This window comes from Myotis daubentonii, chromosome 1 (genome assembly GCF_963259705.1).
Source record: "Myotis daubentonii chromosome 1, mMyoDau2.1, whole genome shotgun sequence".
Lineage (NCBI taxonomy): Eukaryota > Metazoa > Chordata > Mammalia > Chiroptera > Vespertilionidae > Myotis > Myotis daubentonii.
This window is the reverse complement of record NC_081840.1, coordinates 65,746,276-65,759,421: the sequence shown is the minus strand read 5'-3', so window position 1 is coordinate 65,759,421 and position 13,146 is coordinate 65,746,276. Positions and strand designations below refer to the sequence as shown.

The window sequence follows — 13,146 nt, the reverse complement described above, 5'->3', positions numbered from 1 at the left end:
TTACTTCCACATCTGAGGTTTCATTGAGTCCTCACAAGTCTCTTATTTCACCTAGCACAGTCCTTGGATCAATGGAAAAGTTGATCAATGGCTCTATAAAACCACAGGCCATAGGTCAAAAGCTCCTACTTCTCTCAGCTTCTCACTTTTCTGAAAGTACCAGAGATGGAGAAGAAAGAAAACCTGTTGACCACCTGGAGACCCACTGGGTGTCCAGTAAGTGCAACAAGAGACGAATTGCCTTTTCTTGACCCAAGTTTTTAAGAGTGTTAAGGAGGTCAAAGGTTGGGCTGACTGAAATTGTGACCAATATTTATCATTTGGACTATTTATATCTTAAGGATGTTATAAATATTTAAAAAAAAATTATGTCTCACAGCCATTCTATGAAATGGTCTCTTGCCAATTTCTTTTTTTAAAGTGGCTAGGCCCACCACAAGTTCTGTTTAGTTTGCTTTGGCCACGTACCAATACACTTCAAATCATGCAGTTAAATCAACACTCCTCGTAGCCTGTGGTCAAGACTTTCAGGATTTCCCCAGGGAACAGAGTCCCCCAAAAAAGCTAATTAGAGGAGGTTTATTTTTAATCTCAATCTGATTAGCTTCAGAATCAGAGTCAGTGCAGCCATTCAGAGCCGGGATGGCACCTTTCTTAACTCCTACTTTAGTGCTTGTCTGTCTTGTTTTAGATTTTGAAAACTTCCAAACGCATACCAGTCTAGAGAATCATAACATAAGTCTAGATTATTTATATAACAAAATACCATACAGCACTGAGGATGAACTAGATTTTTACTTGTCAACACAGGCCAATCTCCAAAAAACTGGTGAGTGAAAACAAAAAAATCAGTTTCAAAAGGATATGTACAGTTTAATAACATTCAGGTAAAATGCAAAAACAAAACAAAGCAATACTCAATTGCCTATGGATGCATACTGCAGCAGAAATATAAAAATGTTCACATCCATTTTGGGATACTGGGAGTGAGGGATGTAAGATGGATGAGAAAGTGTCTAGAGGGCAATGATCTATTAGGCAGAAATAAAGGGACTCCATGCACTAAAGTTCCCATGACATTTGAAGAGCAGGCGTAAGAGGAGTCGTTGAACGAGCAAACCGATCCAGACCCATTTTTAATATAAACCCCAAATGTTCAGCAATGCTGAAGCCGCCTGTGCACCCGTCCCCAAGCCCTTGACTCAACCTCCTCCCGGAGGAAACTGCTGCCCAAAGGCGGCATTTATCGTCACCACCCGTCTGTGTGCTCTGGGTCAGGAGGTTCACTTCTCTATTCTGCCTCACTCCTGATTCCCTGGGGACGACGAGGACAAAGGTAGTCCTCAGAATGTGGGCCCAAGCTTACTGTCATTGCTGCCAGCAGCTAGCGTAGAACAGAGGAAAATAAAAAACCCAGTGAACGGGTCACACAGCAGCATGTAAAGACTCAGAGCCAAGCTTTCACTCTGAGTTCTTTCCCTGTGAGGCCAGAACAAACTGTCTCCCGAGATAAGAGTAAGTGGTTCTGTCACTGGGGACTGGCTTGTGGGCCAGAGAGCCCCAGGTCCTGGTGGTGGGTCAGCAGAAGAATGAGGCGCTGTTCCCAGGAGCCGAAGGGAAGACACCTTGGCCCCGCCCACCGGAAGAACCTGCCTGTGAACGCGCTTTTCCAATAGTGATGATTGGCCTCTCTCTGACCCAAACACTCTCTCCCTTGGTCTCCTCTGTGACCAAAATCAGGTAACTGGAGGTTCAGAAACAGGTCAAAGAAGATCTGTGTTGGGTGCACAATGTGCATTTTTCTGAACACCCTTTCGGTTAGGGTTGGGAGGTTCTTTATGGGCCAAAGCAGCGGCAGGTGTGGCGGACAGGCTCTTGCCTCATCATAGCAGGTAGGGCACAGGCGGTCTAGAATCAGACCATCATCGCCTCCCACCACAGCGAATTACTGAATCTTGAGGGAATGATGCAGACACAGGGAGAAGGGAAAATGAGACTTCATTCATAGTGGTGGTGGCTTCCTAAGCTAGTTTTTGAGCCTCGTTCTCCAATTAATTCTGTGAACAACCTGATCTTTTAGAAAAATGCATTTCCTGCTTAAGTTAGCCAGAATCAGCTTCTTTGGTGAGCTACCAAGGGCCGTGACTGGTAAGTAATCCCCCCGCCGCGCCCCCCCCCCCATTTGACTTCTGCCTGCTTCTTACAATCAGTACCGAAGGAAACGTGCCACTCCCATAACTGTCACCACAGGTGCACACGCAAGGTCAGCCAAGCAGACAGCGTCTCTTCCTCCGAGGGCCCCCTGGCTTGCGGGGTTGGCCCTCATAGCACCACATGTGTTTAAGCTTTAACTTAAATTTGGGTTCCTAATAGTTACTTTTGATGTTTTTAAAAAACACTTTATTCCAATGCTTTGGTACAATAAAAAGTTACAGGGCACTGAAGTGCCAGATATAAGTTTATTATAAGTGAACCATTACTCATCTCTGGAGGAATGGCTGCATGTACATATTCTCTTGTTTTAGAATAACAATGAGAGCTTAACAAGGTTTGAGTAGTACAGGTAAATAGATGGGTGTTTGTCACTGAGCAGGTGCAAAAGGATCATTTGTCAGACATCAGGCATCACAATCAAAGGTGAAGAAATCAGTGTTTCAGAAGAAAACAGAATTATCAAAGCTGAGAAAGGCTGATTTACTCAATCCCTCACCCCAGTTTTTATTTATTATTATTTATTGGCATTCAGCACATTCACGTGGTTGTGCAACCGCCCCCCCCCCCCCCAATTCTTTTCTTCTTCCCAAACTGGAACTCTGTGCAGCACTGTCTTTCTGTGACTGGCTTCACTTTAACACAATGTCCTCAAGGTGCAGCTATGTTGTAGCATGTGTCAGAATTTCCTTCCTTTTTAAGGCTGAATAGTTCTGCTCAATTCTTCTACCTTCATGATATAAGATGGGCACCGAATACCTATCTACCAAAAAGTTCTGGCTGATTCTTAAGAAATGATTTAATTTATGATGTTTAATCTGCCTGAATAAAGGCAGAAGGAAAACAGTGACCTAGAGACCACAGATTCTCAAATGTGGCCTTGCATTAGAATCAAGTACGAGGCCTGCTAAAACGTATACTTCCCAGCCCCTCTCCAAAACACAGAATCCAAATCCATGTGTTTGAGTTCGATGACTGGTACAGTTTGAGAACCACTGCCTTAGACTGAATACTAAGGCGTGGATTGCAGATATGTCTATGTTATAGTTGGTCAGCAAAACAAAACACATTTAAAGTAGTTTCTTTTTATTATAAAAAGTTACCAATAGATGGTTAGATGGTGCATCATGGAATTGAGGAAACACAGACTCTGAATCTGTTTATTTGAAGATGGATTTAAAAATTCATGAAAGCTCCACTATCACTGCTCAATGCTGGGCTTTGGCCCTGGCAAGCCCTTCCCCTCTGGTTTAGGACCTATAAATCTAGCCTAAATCTTCCTCATTCTTCAAAGCATGTGGGTGAGCCTTAATTAAGTTATATGCTACTTAACTTCTTTAAGCCCCCATTTTCTCATCTGTAAAATCAGGTTAGTGAGTGATTTCATGAGAAAATGCCTTTAATGTGCTCAATATAGTGTTGAGATGTGGTAACCTTTCAATCAGTATGAGCTACTACTATTGCTTCTGCTCCCTCTCTGGCTGCAGGTGGACTCAACTCCCTCTTTTGAGCTCCCAGAGCCCTTTGCTACGCTCCTATCACAGCCCCTTACAGTGTGTTATCATTGGATGGATGGATGGGGCTCTCTTATTAGACCATAAATCTTTAACTGCAGGGACATGTCTTCCTCATGGTTGCACAAGACAGTGGTTCTCAGTGTGGGCTTTGGACTCAGGCTGCCTGGGACCTAATCCTGGCTCCATTACTCACTAGTTCTGAGACATGGGCAAGTTACTTAACCTCTCTGTGCCTCCTTTCCTCATCTGGAAAATGGAGCTAATAATAGTATCCACATAGCTCATGGGGCTGTGGAGTTAACATATGTGGAAGCATTTAGAATCATTTTGGCACCTAGAAAGCTCTCCAAAATGTTATCTACTAGTTATTTTAAAAATATTTGTGTCCAGTGCCTGGTCCACGGTGGGAGGTGCAATAAATATTTGTTGAAGGATGTCTAGCTTGGCAAAGTATAGTCTGCAACCATGGAGAGAAACAAAATTAATTAGCGTAAAGGTGACAATGCAATGAAGCATGAGCCAAACAAGGGGACAGGTGCTCAGAAAATAGAGTAGAAGACACTGTCTGTGCAGAGAGCTGCTCATGCTTTATAAATAGAGCTCATGGGCTCACAACAGCCCAGTGGCCTTTCTTTTTCTTGCTTGTGAAACAGAAGGAGTTTTACAAGTTGATTTTAAAGACCCCAGGTCGCACCTAAAATAAATCCATGATTCTAACGCAGATGCTTCCTGGCGTAAGAAAGTCCAGTGTATAAGCACACTGGCTGGGAAAATGCAGGGCGTACACTGTACTCAGTAAGGGGAGAATAGTGAATTTTCCCAAAGATTCTGTTACAGAAGGTGGCCAGGTCCCATTTAACATGAAGTAGGTCTGTGACAGGACTACCACTTAGAAGCAGGTTGAAAACCAGTGGTCCTCAGACTGAACGTGGCCCCCGCTGCTGCTCTGTTTGGCCTACACAGGGTCGGCATTTTGAGTTGACTGTCTTTGGTGCAGACATGCACTGTCCACCTGGTGCCCACTTGAGTGAATACACCACGGCTCCAACTCAGCCTCAGAGACCAAGCTGTGCCCTCTGAGAAGCCACCCCAGCTTTCTTGGGCTTTCGCAGGGTCTCACAGCACCCAGAGAACTGTACTGTGTTAGTTCTCAGGCGTCTCCCTGGCTGGGCCTGGAACATCTGAGGGCAGGGCCCCTTCTTACCTGCTCTCTCAGCATCTAACAGTGCTCACCAAGAGCGGGTCTCAGCAGATGCTTCTGAGGACTGAATGTTTCCTGTGGAAGTGCATTAAACATTGATTTGGCTTGCAACAATGTTTTGGCACACATCTCTCCAGAAATTGGAAATACATCTTGGAATTTAACAAAACATGTTAGATACAAAAGTAAAGAATGGATTAATAAATAATTACCAAGTGCCTAGGATGTGGCTGAAGCTGTTGCTGAGGGACAAACAGCTATAAAACTGAGACTGCTAGCTTTCCCCATAATAGCCCCCAATGGAAACAATCCAAATGTCCCTGAACAGGTGAACAGATAAACTGCGGTACGTCTACACACTGGAATTAAAGCGATAAGCTGACACATACAACAACTTAGGTGGATCTCAGAAACATCATGCTGAGAGAAGCCAGACACTAAAGAGTACACACTGTGTGAGTCCATTTAATCTAAATCCCGGAACAGGCAGAGCTAAGCTACAGTGACCGAGAACAGATCAGCAGTTGCCTGTGGCTGAGGGTGGGGCTGGGACTGACTGCCAAGTGGCATGAACAAAGAGGAACTTCTCAGGGTGACAGAAAGTTCTATTTCTTGATGATGATGTTGGTAGCACGGGTACGCAAGTCTGTCAAAACTTGAATACAATTAAAATAAGTGCATTATTATATTCTGTACTTCAATAAAATTGACTTAAAAAGTGAAAAATAATGAAGAAATAAAGAGGAAAATAAAGAAGGAAAGAAAGAAAGGGGAGGGAAGAAAGAAAGACCTGAAAGCTGCTAAACTGGTTTAAGGATATACATCTTCCGAACTGCTGAAGGACCTGGAAGATGAAATCTGTTCATCAAGGGGCCATGCAGCTAATTGGGCTGATATGAAGGTGGATTTAGCTAAAGCAGGAGCCCTACGCTTTAGCTGAAATCAGTCTTAATCAAAGAAATTAATGTTAAAATTTGGCTAATCCATTAGAATTTTGAGAGTTGTGTAATTTCATGTGATCTGCCTTCTGGCCATGGTGTGAAAAGAGCCTCTTTTGGTGATGGATTAGGGACAAGAAAGCTCTGTGTCTGTGTGTGTGTATATACACGCGAGCATGCATGAAGGCGTTATGTATGTATGTATGTATGTATGTATGTATCAGTGTGTGGGGAGTATGTGTGTGTGTGCAGGAATCAACATCATAATAGAACTGTCTCCATGCTCAATGTATTTTAAAAATTTATTCATTCAATTACAGACATTTCAGTTCTATAAGACCTTCCAGTGTAACTTTTATTAGCCCGGGACAAAACAGAGATGTAATCAGTCCAATGTTTAAAAATATAATTTCTATCTTTGAAAAAAGACCCAAAGCTCTATAGCTCTGGGAGCTGGGAAAGAGTATTTATCCTGCGGAAGATCCCAGCTTGGCATTCCTGCCTCCATGTTCTGGGAACTAAGGGAGGGGGCAGGAAGGAAAGGGTTCTTTCCACCCAATCAGGGGCTTCCGTCACAGCCCCCATGGAAACTGGTCTCCATCCCGGCCACAGGGACCCACCAGGAAATGGCATCTGAGGTTAGAACAGTAGCCCCCTGGCTCAGGTAAATATAGGGTGGGGGCCCTAAGGAGGCAAACTTGGCAGAATAGTTTTAATAGAGCAGAAAAAAAAAAGGCTTCAATTTGTTCCCAGAGCCAAGTTTCTAATTACATGAGTTTTAAACAAGACTTGTGTCAATAAAAGGATGCAAGATAATGAAGGACAGCAGGACTGAGGCCAGGTTCTCCCTTCCATGCCCCCAGTTCCATTCTTGGGGTGGCCAGGCCACTGGCCAAGCTGGACTCGGCCCAAGGCTCTGCTCAGACTGCTCCTCTTTGATAGGCCCTGGCTGCCCCTCTGAAGCTGGCAGCTAACATTCCATGGTGGGCATTCATACCCCTCCCCCAACACTGACTGTGTAGATTTGTTTGTGTAACACCAGCCTCTCTCCCGAGGCCCTTACGTGTCACGTCTATCTTTGTGCCCCTCTAGCAGCTAGTCGATTGTCCAGCACAGCCTGTCCCTGTCCTGCAGGCACCGAGAGAGTGCTGGAGGCGGCCCTTAACGCCTTTCTCATCCCTGCTTCTTCTTCTCCAATCCAGCTGTCAAATATTCCCACCCCTTCTTAGGGCTCAGAATCCCCAAAACTGTGAGGGTCCCGATTACATCTAAATAAATTACTTCTAGAACCTGTTTACAGAACAAGTTCTCCATCACTAGCCCCAACCTCACCCCTCTAGCCTTTTCTCATAGCCTCTTACTAAACCCAAACTACACTGGGCTCTTTGCTGTTCCCCAAAAGCATCCTGTACTTTCCTGCTTCTGCACCGTTGCCCAGACTTTTCCTCTGCCTGGAATGCCCTCCCCTCTGCTCCATCTTCTATATACATATTCTTTTGTTGTTGTTAATCCTCACTTGAGGATATTTTTTCCATTGATTTTGAGAATGGAAGGAAGGGAGGGAGGGGGAGGAGAGAGAGAGAGAAACATCGATGTGAGAGAGAGACTTCAATTGGTTGTCTCCCGCATGTGCCCGAACCGAGGCCGGGAATCGAACCCATTACCCTTTGGTTCATGGACAGATGCTCTAACCACTGAGAACACTGGCTAGGACCAATATATTTGCTCTTTAAAAAAATATTTATTGTTGAGAGCATTACAGATGTCCCCCCATTTTCTCCCCCACCGTTCCCCTCCACCCAGTTCCTGCCCCACCTCAGGCCTTCACTACCCTATTGTTTATGTCCATGGGAAATGCATATACGCATATAAGCTCTTTGACTAATCTCTTCCTACACCTCCCCCTGACCCCCCTGCCCTTCTTCCCTCTGAGATTTGTCAATCTGTTCCATGTTTCTGATTCTATTTCATTTATCAGTTTATTTTGCTCACTAGATTCCATGTATAAGTGAGATCATGTGATACTTGTCTTTCTCTGACTGGCTTATTTTGCTTAGCATAATACTCTCCAGGTCCCTCCAAGCTGTCTCAAACGGTAAGAGATCCTTTTGTTTAAAATGTTTTTATTAATTTCAGAGAAAAGGGAGAGGGAAAGAAAGAAAGAAATATCAATGATGAGAGAGAATCACTGATTGGCTGTCTCTTGCACACCCCCTACTGGGGATCAAGCCCACAGCCCAGGCATGTGCCCTTGACCAGAACTGAAACTGGGACCCTTCTATCTGCAGGCTGATGCTCTATCCACTGAGCCAAACAAGCTAGGGTGAGATCCTTTTTTTTTTTTTTTTTTACAGCTGCATAGTATTCCACTGTATAAATGTACCACAGCTTTTTTATCCACTCTGCTGATGGGCACTTGGGCTGTTTCCAGATCTTGGCTATTGTAAATAATGCTGCTATAAACATAGGGGTGCATATACTCTTTCTGGTTGGTGTTTCAGGATTCTTAGGATATATTCCCAGAAGTGGGATGACGGGTCAAATGGCAGTTCCATTTTTAATTTTTTGAGGAAATTCCACACTGTTTCCATAGTGGCTGCACCAGTCTGCATTCCTACCAGCAATGAACTAGTATTCCCTTTTCTCCACACCCTAACCAGCACTTGTTTATACATATTCTTATAGCATTGTAATTTTTCTTTCATAGCAGTTATACTCTACTAGCGCCCCAGTGCACAGATTCCTGCACATTGAAAGGAAATTAATTAGAAGGTGGCCGGCAGGGTGGGACTGGGTGAGATGGGCCAGACATGCCCTGGAGCCAACCTCCCACGGTCCCTCACTGGCCGGCCGGTGCCATGGCTCAAAGGGTGTCTGCGGAGTGAGCTGGGCCCTTCCGGCTGGTGGGGTCCCTCGGCCTGGCCTGCGGGGATTGGGCGGAAACCAGCTTTCTGACATCCCCTGATGGGTCCCGGATTGTGAGAGGGCGGTTCTTGGGTGATGGACCCTGGAATTGGGCTCCCTCCTCTCTGGTTCTGGGGTGTGTCACCCTAGAACACTGCTGCCAAGTCACTGCAGCTCGGCAGTTCCTGTGTTGAGTATCTGCCCTTGGTGGTCAGTGCACATCATAGCTACTGGTCAGAGCGTCTGCCCCCTGGTAGTCACTGCACGTCATAGCTACCGGTCGGATGTTCACTTAGCCTTTTATATATATAGATAGTGATATATTTAATTGGTAATTACAAGACATAAATTCTACGAGGGCAGACACCACACCTCTTATTTCGTTCACCACTGTACACCCAGTATCTACTATCAAACATAATAGGTTTTTAATAAATTTGGTTTATTCCTTGAAAAATTAAAAATAGAACTACCATATGATCCAGCAATCCAAAAGAATGTAAATCAGGATCTTGAAGAGATATTAGCACTCTCATGTTTACTGCCACACTACTTACAGTAAGCCAAGATGTGGAAACAACCTAACTGTCCATTAACAGATGAATGGATAGAGAAAATGGGTGTATACATACAATGAAATGTTATTCAGCTTTAAAAAAGGAAACTCTGCAGTATGCACAACATGGATGAAGCTGGACAACATTACATTAAGTGAAATAAGCCAGTCATAGAAGGACAAATACTGCATGCTTCCACTTACATAAGGGATCTAAAACAGTCAATATCAGAATCACAGAGGGGAGTGGTGGTTGCCAGGGATCAGTAGCAGGGAAAACAGGGAGTTATTATTCAACAGGCAGAAAGTTTCAGGTAAGAAAGAGGAGTAAGTTCTAGAGATCTGTTGTACAACACCAGTGCCTATAGTTAACAATACTCCATTGTACACTAAAACATCTAAGAGGGTAGGGGGTAGGAGGGACTGGAAGAAATTAACCAAAGAATATATATGCAGAGCCCATGGACACAGACAATAATGTGGTAAAGGACTGGGTTGGGGGGTGAGGATTGGGTGGAGGGGGGAAAAGTGGGAGAAATAGAGGAGCTCTGTAATAGTCTCAACAAAAAATTTAAGAGGGTAGATTCCCATGTTAAATGAATAAAATAAAATAGAATAAACTTGGTTTAATGAAGTGAATTGACATGAATAAGAAGTGTAACTGATTTTTTTAGCAAGTTGGAGGATTTAGTTACTTAAATAGTAGTGTGAGTTTCTTTAAATGGCTGTTACTAAATATAGCAAGTACAAATTGGCTAAAAATAAACATCAAATATCTGGGATCACTCAGGTATTAAATATATATTTTCAAAAATAGTCACTTCAGTTAAGAATAACAGCTGCTTCAGTTAAACACGTGCAAAGAGTCCTTGTATTGTTTCCAGGCTGAGTTTACTTTGCAACTGGAAAAGGCTGTTTCTGAAAATGTTAATGGGGTTGGTGTAGAAAAATAGCTAAAAATAAATACTTGCAGCAAATATTTACTGGGCCCTATCGACATTCCTACACTGCTCTGACAGCTTGATATCAACAGGCTCTCCTGCAATCCTCACAATAACCCCACGAGGCGGGTAGTTATTATCCCCATTTTGCAGGCAGGGACACAGAGACCCACAGAAGCCAAATAATTAACCCAGGGTCACACAGCTATTTCCCAGGGGAGCCAGTATTCAAACCCAGGAACTGAGCCCAGAGCCTGAACAGTTATTCACTGCACTGCGCTGCACCATATGTATACCAGAATGGTGAAATTAGGGATCGTGTTTATTTTCTCCTTTTTTGATCTTTTAAAAAAAGTAGTTTTCTAAGTGTTCTACAATGACTATATTCTATTTTTATAATAAGAAAAAATAAGCATATTGTAAAAATGATTGGTCCATAGGCGACTGGGCTAACGATATTGAGGAAGGAGTTCCTTTTCTTCTATGATGGTGTTTATAGTGGTTGGAGTTGGATTTCCAGTGCTTTCCAGTCTATGGCTACCTCAAAAAACAGTGAGTGTGAAGTAGTGTCTTTGTAACTACACAACCCCTGAGGGAAGAGGTAGCCCCGATCAGCTGTGTGAGAATGAGTCACAGACACTCAGCTCAGCCTCCCTGCCTCCCCTCTCCTCTCCAGCTGGCTCCCTCTTCCTCCCAGGTGACCAGACACAGAGGGTGTCGGTGGGAAGGGGCTGATACTAAGGCCCATAGGAGGTCAACAGGCTGCCCGGAGACGACAAACACTGTGGCCTCCGCGTCTGCACAGGCGTCCGAGTTCATTTTGTGGAGGTTCAATGTCCACTCAGGGTGTTCAGTTAGCAATGGCCACCCTGGGAGAAGGTCATTGGTTATGAATAACCCCTACAGGAACAGAGTTCCTGGCCTTACTGTGCCTGGCCTGCAGGGGTTTGGCCACTGAACATATCACAATTGAAATAAAATCTGGGACCGAGCCTGTCCTGGGATGGGCTTGGTGTTGTGAATACTCTATCTCCTCTCCCCACTCCTTCTCCTTTGGAATTCAGTCCAAGACCCTGCGAAATAATTTTCCTGTGCCTGTTTCCTCCTAAAATAAATAAGCTAACCCCACAGCCTGTCTTTCCTTCCTCTGGAGGATGTTGTGAAGATAACGTTGGGGCAGATGAGGCCACGTGACCTGGAGGCCCTCACGCCACAGACTCACACCACATCTTGAACGGGGTCAGAGGAAGACTCTACTTGAATATTCAGCCTGATGAACACTGCTGCCTCTGGTCATGTGACCCAGTACAAGGGAAAACTGGCGTTCATATCTTATTTTCCATCTCAGATTAAAAATTAGGTTAAGAGGACTGAGCCCTAGAAACACACAGAAACTTACAAGGCATTCTAGGCTCTTTGCTTGAGACAGAAGTTGGTGAAAATCTACCAAGAAAAACCTGCAGGTCCTAGAGCCTGGCTCAGCCATGTTACTTCGCCGGCCCTTAGTTTCTACATCTGTCTGATGGGTCCAATGACCAGTGAGAATGCTCTCCAGATCTCAAAGTTATATATGGTGAAAAAAGAAAGAAAAAGTTATATATGGTGGTTCTAAATATCAAGCTTTTCTAAAATAAAGAGTCATATTCTCAGGAGAATCTATTTAGTGTCTGTACAGTAGATATCAACCAGCTACAGTACCAGCATAAGAATGCAAAACCGTTTAAGTGGCGACTGGAATACTCAATTACTAAATTTAAATGACAAAATTATGAAGTAGCAAGTTTCATTTTGTCATAGGCATTCCACTGGACTCATGTCCTGTGACATTTTGGGCTGGTTTGAAGGTCCTTCGTGTTTCCATAGGGATAGTTAGTTGCCCTGAAGTTTAACTTACTTGTCACTCAGTTCTAAACAACTCTATGCTGAAAGAAATTATCTGACGAAAAGTCATAGAATTTCAGACTTTCAAGGATGCTTAAGAGGTCATTAGATTCAACCTTCTAATATTATAATTAATCAAATCCAGGAATCAAGTGTAATGCACAGGGAAATTGCCCATTCCTCATTTTCAAGTGGGCTTTGTGTACCTCGGGCAAGAAAGTCTCAGACAATAGTCTATAAATCAGTCAGTTTGTATTTGCATTGGGTTTTCTTGGGGCAAACTGCCAATAAGTATACAGACTCCACCCAAGCGTGATGAGGCCAAATATTTACAAACAAGGCTTCAATCTTGTCATTTTGTAGTTCGGAAGGGCAAAAAGATAATGTTTCTTCAAGCCACAATTTTCTAAAGAGAACTGTTAAACCAAGAGGATGACAACTTTGGGATCGACAGCCTGTAAGGGCGTGTAAGCACCTTCTGACCTTGGACGCCCTGCCCTGACCTGTTCCTCCTTTTAAACTTTCCCAGAGTTGCATGAGTGTTCTGTGAGCATTTGGAAACTAGCCAGTCATGAAAGTCCAGCTCCAGCAACTGAATTATCAGCTAACTCGCTCCTAAAGCCAAACTATTACTCAGAGATAGTTATTTCTGGGTTTATGTCACAGAAGAAAAGACAGATCAAGTCAGTGGGGACCATGTGAGTCCACACTGGGTTCCTTATTAAAAAGAAATGAGTCACTTATTTTACGGAGTAAAAGTCCATATAGTTACCAATAGTACTTCCAGGAAGGAAACACTTTGAAAAGATTTGTCAATGTGAAAAGATGCTCAACCACACTAATAATGAGAAATGAAAATTAGAATTATAATGAAATGGCATTCACCTATCAGATAAAGCAATCACCAAGCAAGATTAAAAAAAAAATCGACAGTGCCCTCTGTGGGGAGGGTGTGCGGGATCAGGCACTTCTGCCTTGTTGGTGGGATGTAAGTAGT

General features: G+C 43.7%; 1 protein-coding gene across 2 annotated transcripts in view; it reads right to left on the bottom strand.

Moving 5' to 3' along the window:
• Positions 1–13,146, bottom strand: part of EHD4 (EH domain containing 4) — an 87,500-nt gene that overhangs the window by 22,421 nt on the left and 51,933 nt on the right. The gene's annotated exons all lie outside the window — the stretch shown is intronic.